Source organism: Myotis davidii, unplaced genomic scaffold (genome assembly GCF_000327345.1).
Source record: "Myotis davidii unplaced genomic scaffold, ASM32734v1 scaffold402, whole genome shotgun sequence".
Lineage (NCBI taxonomy): Eukaryota > Metazoa > Chordata > Mammalia > Chiroptera > Vespertilionidae > Myotis > Myotis davidii.
Genome location: NW_006293393.1, coordinates 1,151,243 through 1,158,159, shown reverse-complemented (window position 1 = coordinate 1,158,159; position 6,917 = coordinate 1,151,243).

The following is a 6,917-nucleotide window of genomic DNA, read 5'->3' as shown; positions in this document are numbered from 1 at the left end:
ACATATTTTTTAAAAAAATGAAAGAAAATCATCTCTCAATATAACTAGCTCTATCTTTATTACTGGCTTTCTAAATCAGTGAGCAGAAGAAACAGAGAATCCACTTACTGGCTGTACACTGTATTAGATATTTTATAGAAAGTATTTTTATTTTGCACAATAGTTAATTTTCCCTTTAAAAATTGCAAATACTCATGGTATCAAATATTGTGTGATCTGGATCCTATAGTGGTAATTAAGATAAAAAGGTCACTTCTCATAAGAAGCAGCAGAAGGGTCCCTACTTTTTATATTTATTTTTCAAATCATGAATAAAGGATTATTAAAGAATTTCCATTAAAAAATAAATGTTACTTCTTAGAAACATCCATTAACTGTCATTGAACCATCTAGAACTCCCATGGCAATAGTCTGGGATGATTTCTTACGCCACATAGAACCTATTCAGAGGACTTTACGGATCTAGCACTAGGGTCAGCCCATGACGCCAGTCTAGTAAACAAGTATCTTAAAAGTGGATATGGGCAAATAAATCAATGCAGGGCAAAAAGCAGCAAATACTTTTTCTGTTGTTATTTTCCAGGTACTTTGCTAGTCATTGTGAAGAATGTAAAGTAATAAAGTTTGCCCTTCCCTGCAGAAGTTTGAACAAACTGAGGGAATCATGGCTTGAAAAGTGAAACAACTGTCTAAGGTGGCATGGTGATAAATTAATGATTGGTTTAAGTCAGGAAGCCTCAATTATTGTTCACAAAGGAGGAAATTTTTACCTTCCAACCATCTCAAGAGAAGCAAAGAGTGATGAAAAGAACCCTGGTACTGGTGACCTACAAGACCAACTTGTTTTCAAATCCAGAACCTGTCAATTAGCTATGTGGACTTGGGTAAGTGCAAGGTCACTGAACATCTCTAAGCACTGGTGTCCTCACCTGTAAAATAGGGATAATAATACAAATACTCATCTCATAGGACTACTGTCAAGATGAAATAATATGTAGAAAGAGCTTAGCATGATGTGTGTCATGGAGTAGGTACTCAAAAAATGTTACATTATTATCATACTAGAGGCCCGATGCACAAAATTCGTGCAAGGGGCTTGGCCCTCGCAGCCCCAGCCAGCCCTTGCATCCCCTCACAGCCCCAGCTGGCCCTCCCAGCACCTCACAGACTTGGCCAGCCCTTGAAGCTCCGGCTTTGTCTAGAAGGTCATCTGGAAGGATGTCCGGAAGGTCATTTGGCTTTTTGGTCTAATTAGCATATTAGCTCTTTAGTATAGGATGATCATTGTATTGCTAAGCACTCCAGAAAACTACAGAAGTTCAAATGCGAAGGTCACAGAGGTTGGTATCCTTACAATTCTGGTTCATTTGAAGATAGGTTCCCCAGACACTGGACCTCTCCAATGTTTGTTAATCCTATATGAATAGTCAATTCCATAATTTCAGACCAAAAAAAAAAAAAAAGAAACCCTATATGAGCTGAGGTAATCAAGAATGGCTTTATGCTAGAAGTAGTACCTGATTTCATTGTGCTTTGACTAATGTGTAGACATTGGCTAGGTGGAGAAGAAAATACAAGCAAGAATACCTTGGGGTAGAATGTGTCTGGGAAACAATGAGTAAAGAAGCTGATTAGAGTGGACTGCATTGGGGAGCTGTCAGTAGCCGTATCACAGCAGGCCCTGGATGAGCAACTCAATAAAGTGGAGACTGATCCAGTCATTCCCTGTCATGAACCCTCTATTTCAAACAAATTGGATTGGACATTTCCCCTCACCCATAGCCATTTAGAGTATGTGGCTCTAATAGACTTGTGAAGAAAGAAAAGATATAGAGTTAACACTTCCCATTATTCTCTACCCAAGAGTGTCATGCACTTGGATCAGACGTGATTTCTTTCAAAGAATGTGAGAAGAAAATGTCCATATCTTTTAAGTCTGATAAAACGTGAAATATTTTTCTCTTCACATGCATTGTTAAGAAAAGCCAGACTCCACAACTTCATTTTATTTTTGTAGTTCATATATATTCTTCTGACTGAATCTGCTCACTGCCTTCTCTCCATGGAAGCCCAGTCAGAGGGCTTCACCAGTCTGACACTAGTTAGTTCGTTACTGCACAAATAGCCAATGTTTATAGTTGAGTAAGCTGATACTCTGAAAGCTTAGGTTGCTTTTTCAAAACCTAATAGATATAAACCCTGTACACAGGGTTTGGATCTGTTTTTGTTCTAATCCGAAATCTGTGCTTTTCCCACTAGAACACACTGCCTCCTCTCCAGGTACTAAAAGTCGAAGAGGTGATTAAACATGATTCTAAAAAAATTAAGGAGTTACTCTAGCCAGTTTGGCTTAGTGCATAAAGAGTTGGCCTGCTGACTGAAGGGTTCTGGGTTCGATTGTGATCAAGGGCATATGCCCAGGCTGCAAGCTCAATCCCTATTAGGGGGATTGCAGGAGGCAGCCGATCAATAATTCTCTCTCATCATTGATGTTTCTGTCTCTTTCTCCCTCTCCCTTCCTCTCTGAAATAAAAAAAATATGTTATTTTTAAAAAATCAAGGAGTCAATAAAGTTTTAACATTAAAAAGTGGCATGTGGAAATCAGTGTTCTAAGAAAACTTCAGAATTACTTTCCAAAAGTAAGGGGGAAAAAATTTTGTAGAAGAGAAGAGAATAAACAGATACCAGTTAAGCATTTTTGCAATAATCCAGGTATCTATACTAATAAAAGGGTAATATGCTAATTAGACTGGACCTCTTCCGGACAAAGCCATGGTGGTGGGGCCTAGACAGAGGCAATTAAGGGCAATCAGGCTGGCAGGGGAGAGCAGTTAGGGCAAACAGGCTGGCAGGGGAGAGCAGTCAAGGGGATCAGGCAGGCAGGCAGGTGACCGGTTAGGAGCTAGGGTCCTGGATTGCAAGAGGGATGTCCAAGGGGTTCTGGATTGAAGAGGGTGCAGGCCGGGCTGAAGAAACCCCCCCTCTCGTGCACAAATGTCATGCACTGGGCCTCTAGTCCTATATAATAAAAGCCTAATGTGCTAAGTATCCGACTGTTTGTTCAACCATTCACCAGTCACTATCATGCGCACTGACGGCCAGAAGGCAGATGCTCCAACTGGTAGGTTAGCTTGCTGCTGGGGTCTGGTGATTGGGACTGGACGAGACGGGCCAGACACGCTCTGGAGCCCTCCCTCGGTCTCTCCCCACCCTGATCGTGCACAGGTGGGATCCCTTGGTGTGGTCTGCCCCCTCTCACAATCTGGGACCCCTCAGGGGATGTCAGAGAGCCAGTTTCGGCCCGATCCCCACAGGCCTGGCTGAGGAACTCCACCAGTGCATCAGGCCTCTAGTAATGCAATAAGCTCATAGCCATAAGAATATAAAGGGAAACATATGTAAAGTATTTCCAAGAAAAGAAATTACATGACTTTGTTGAAGACTGATTATTGGGAATAGAGAGAAGAGGAGAGTAAGAGATGATACCAGAATTTCTCATGATACTCATGACTTTGTATTACTTGTTTTACATTTGATAGTTCCTTTAATCCTCATGACAACACTGTGAGGTGGGAATCATTCCATTACCACAGATAGGAAAACAGATGGTCAGAGAAGGTAACCACCTTGCAAAGGTCTTAAAGCTAGTCGGCCGGACTAGTTCTGCCCGAGTTCAAAAACCAATGCACTTCCCTAATCATCGTGCTACCTTCCTTTGGAGGTTGGGAGAACATAATGCCTCCACCAAAGGGGAGAGAAATTAATTGGTCCCGTTTTGGACATGCTAGATTTGAGATTAACAGAGTAGCAGCTATGTGGAGATACTTGGTATCAACTAATTGATTTTACATTTTTATTAAATCTTCTACAGTTTGACCTTATTGTCAATGCATATTTTTGTGAAGAACCCTTTTTATATAGCATTTATTTTTTTTTTTTGGTAGGAAAATTTTTTCAGTAATTTTTTATTTATTAAATTTATTGGGGTGACATTGGCCAACATGATCACATAGGTTTCAGGTATGGGTTTCTATATATTGCACCATGTGCCCACCACCCAAAGTCAAATCTTCTCCTGTCACCATACATTAGGATTCCCTTCTCTCACCTGCCCACCCCCCTTAACATTTCTTTAAACATGCTTAAATATAAGGACTAATGTGCAGGCAAAATTAATATATTTAAAATTTGAATAGAAATACTAACATTTCTTTAAACAGCATTTGGCCTACATTTGGGGCCACAGAAGTATGACTGCTTATGACATAAGGCAATAGTACTAAAGACAGACTCATTCTAGGCGCACACTCTGTCCCCTTCAAAAAGAGGCATCCAGATAGAAAATACATAAAAAAACCAAAACCTACCGTCTTATACGCCGGCAAATACGGTACATAAAAAACCAAAACCTATTCAAAGAATCTAAACATAGTAAAGATTATTCTGTGAAAAAGAAAGGCATGTGGCTTCTTCCTCAGTCTCAAAGATCAAAGGAACATTGGAAGAAACATATACCAGCGACTGGGAAACTGGTGGTATCGTTTCCATTGGAAAAGAACATGCTCTCATTCATAGCACTCCTGAAACCCAGCACATAAACTGAAACCACCTTCGGGGTGTTGTACATCTATTATTCTAAAACGATATTCTTTCCTCATCCTTCACAGACAGCATCACATCTCTTAGCCTGAAGGCAGACATCCGTAAATACAACCCAGACACTTTTGCTAGGTGAGTAATTGGTTTGTTTTGAGGAGGAACCCAAGTTATTCTGAAATAAAAAATAAAACCTTGACCAAGTCTGTTCCTGCTGGAGGATAGTTTTGCAGCCAAAAAACACCACCGCTAGAGCCCCACCCCTCCCACTCTCACCCTCCACCTCCCTCCCGGGCAGTCTCTGCCAGGCTTGTCATTACCTTGCCTCAGGGTAATGCTCACATGGAAGAAAAACATGGAGGAAAATCTTTGATTTATAAATCTGTAACTATGGAACTAGAAAGTTTATCATATCCAGGAAATGTCTGGGGAGTAGTTATTACAGGAACTATTGGCCCTCTGGGAAATGGCAGGATTTCTCAGATTCAATTTTTGAGTATGAGCCAGAGGCAGATCCAAACCAAGAAAGATGGACTGGTGACTATAGAAAGACTCACTAACCTTTCTTCTCTTAGGAATATTTTCACCAAGAGCCCTGGTGGTTTTGATGATTTGTCTCATTGTTTACGCTTTAGTTTCTTAAATATGTAGCACAATTATTATCCTGTTCTATCTAATCTGTTAATGAAAGTGGGCAGAATTCCACTTTTTTCTGTGACATCCCCTTGAAAATAAAATTTAAACTTCAACCTCATTCCTGGTCCTACCTTCAGTTGCAGCATAAGACCAAGCTACTGCACACTCGGTGGTCTCATTTGAGTCTTGGCACAAGCTGTTCCCACTGCCTATAGTGGCCTGGCAGGACTCCAGCTTATTTGAGAGGTTAATTCTTACTCATCCTTCAAAATTCAGCTCCAAGTCATTGTTCAGACTGCCTTCTCTGGAATCCCAACCCCCCTCTGAGAGGTCAGTCTTCTTCTGGGCTCCACAGGAGCCTGTGTTCACCCCTCCCACAGCAATGCCGCTGAATCACGTTCTTCCACTCCTGTGCCCAGTACACCACTAAACCACAAGTTTTCTGAGGCCAAGCATGGTGTCTAGTTCTCCAGAATCCCCAAGATACCATCCTATATAATAAAACCCTAATATGCAAATTGACCAAACAGCAGAACAACTGGTCACTATGATGCGCACTGACCACCAGGGGGCAGATGCACAACACAGGAGCTGCCCTCTGGTGGTCAGTGTGGGAGCACTGCTTAGCCAGAAGTCAGGCTCAAGGCTGCAGGTGGGCGGTAAGGAGTGAGGGGTCCCAGACTTCAAGAGGGTGCAGGCCGGGCTGAGGGACCCCTGCCCACCAGTGCACAAAATGTTGTGCACCAGGCCTCTATATATATTATAGTCACTAATAAAGGTTATGAAACGAATACATGAATCAATACAATTCAATACAAACTTTAAAACAATCATCTGCTATTGGAAAATTAGTACAACCCAACCAGACACATCATAATGAGGTGTAATTTAAATGAAAAATGTTGCTTCTATAAAAGACTTCTGTTTCCAGACTTGCCCTCATCAGCCTTTTTCATTCTGCCACATAAAATGCTCTTCTTTCTGAACAAAAGCTATTGTGAGCACAGCCATGGATTACATCTCGGTTTTGATCCTCCCACTCACCTCCCCCGATGTCCCACTATGGCCATCGTAATCCACTTGCCATTCTACGGGCATTGTGACCACTGCTTCCCAGAGCCAACACATAGGAAGCACTCAGTCAGTGTTTGTTTAATAAGAGAAAAAGGCCAAGCATCTTGTGACGTAGTAAAGCTTGTGGATTGCAACTGAGTGGGGAAATCTTAACTATATTTAGGTTCAATAAATATGCCAGGCACTGAGTTTGGTATGAGGAGAACAAAGATGAAGAAAGCATGGTCTCTCACAGAATTTACTGTATATTGAGGTAAAAGATACATAAGTAGATAATTTCTTTTTAAAAGTGAATGCAGTAAAATAAATTGAATAAAATAAAATAAAAGTTTGCATAGTTCAGAAAAGACTTCCCAGACTTCAAGATGATTCTTAAAGGATGAGTCTTAAAGGATGAGTAAGTCTCTCAGTTTAAGAAAGGGCAAAAGACAACTAAAGGCACAGAGGCACAAAACAGTATGGCATAGGCTAAAAGCTACATGTGATATAAGCAAGGGGTGGTGGAGGCCTGAACGAGAGCAACTGTGATAGAGATGAAGAGAAGGGGATCAATTCAGGAAATAGATCAAGGATCAGCATCCTTGATGATGACAGAATTAGCAGGGAGAGG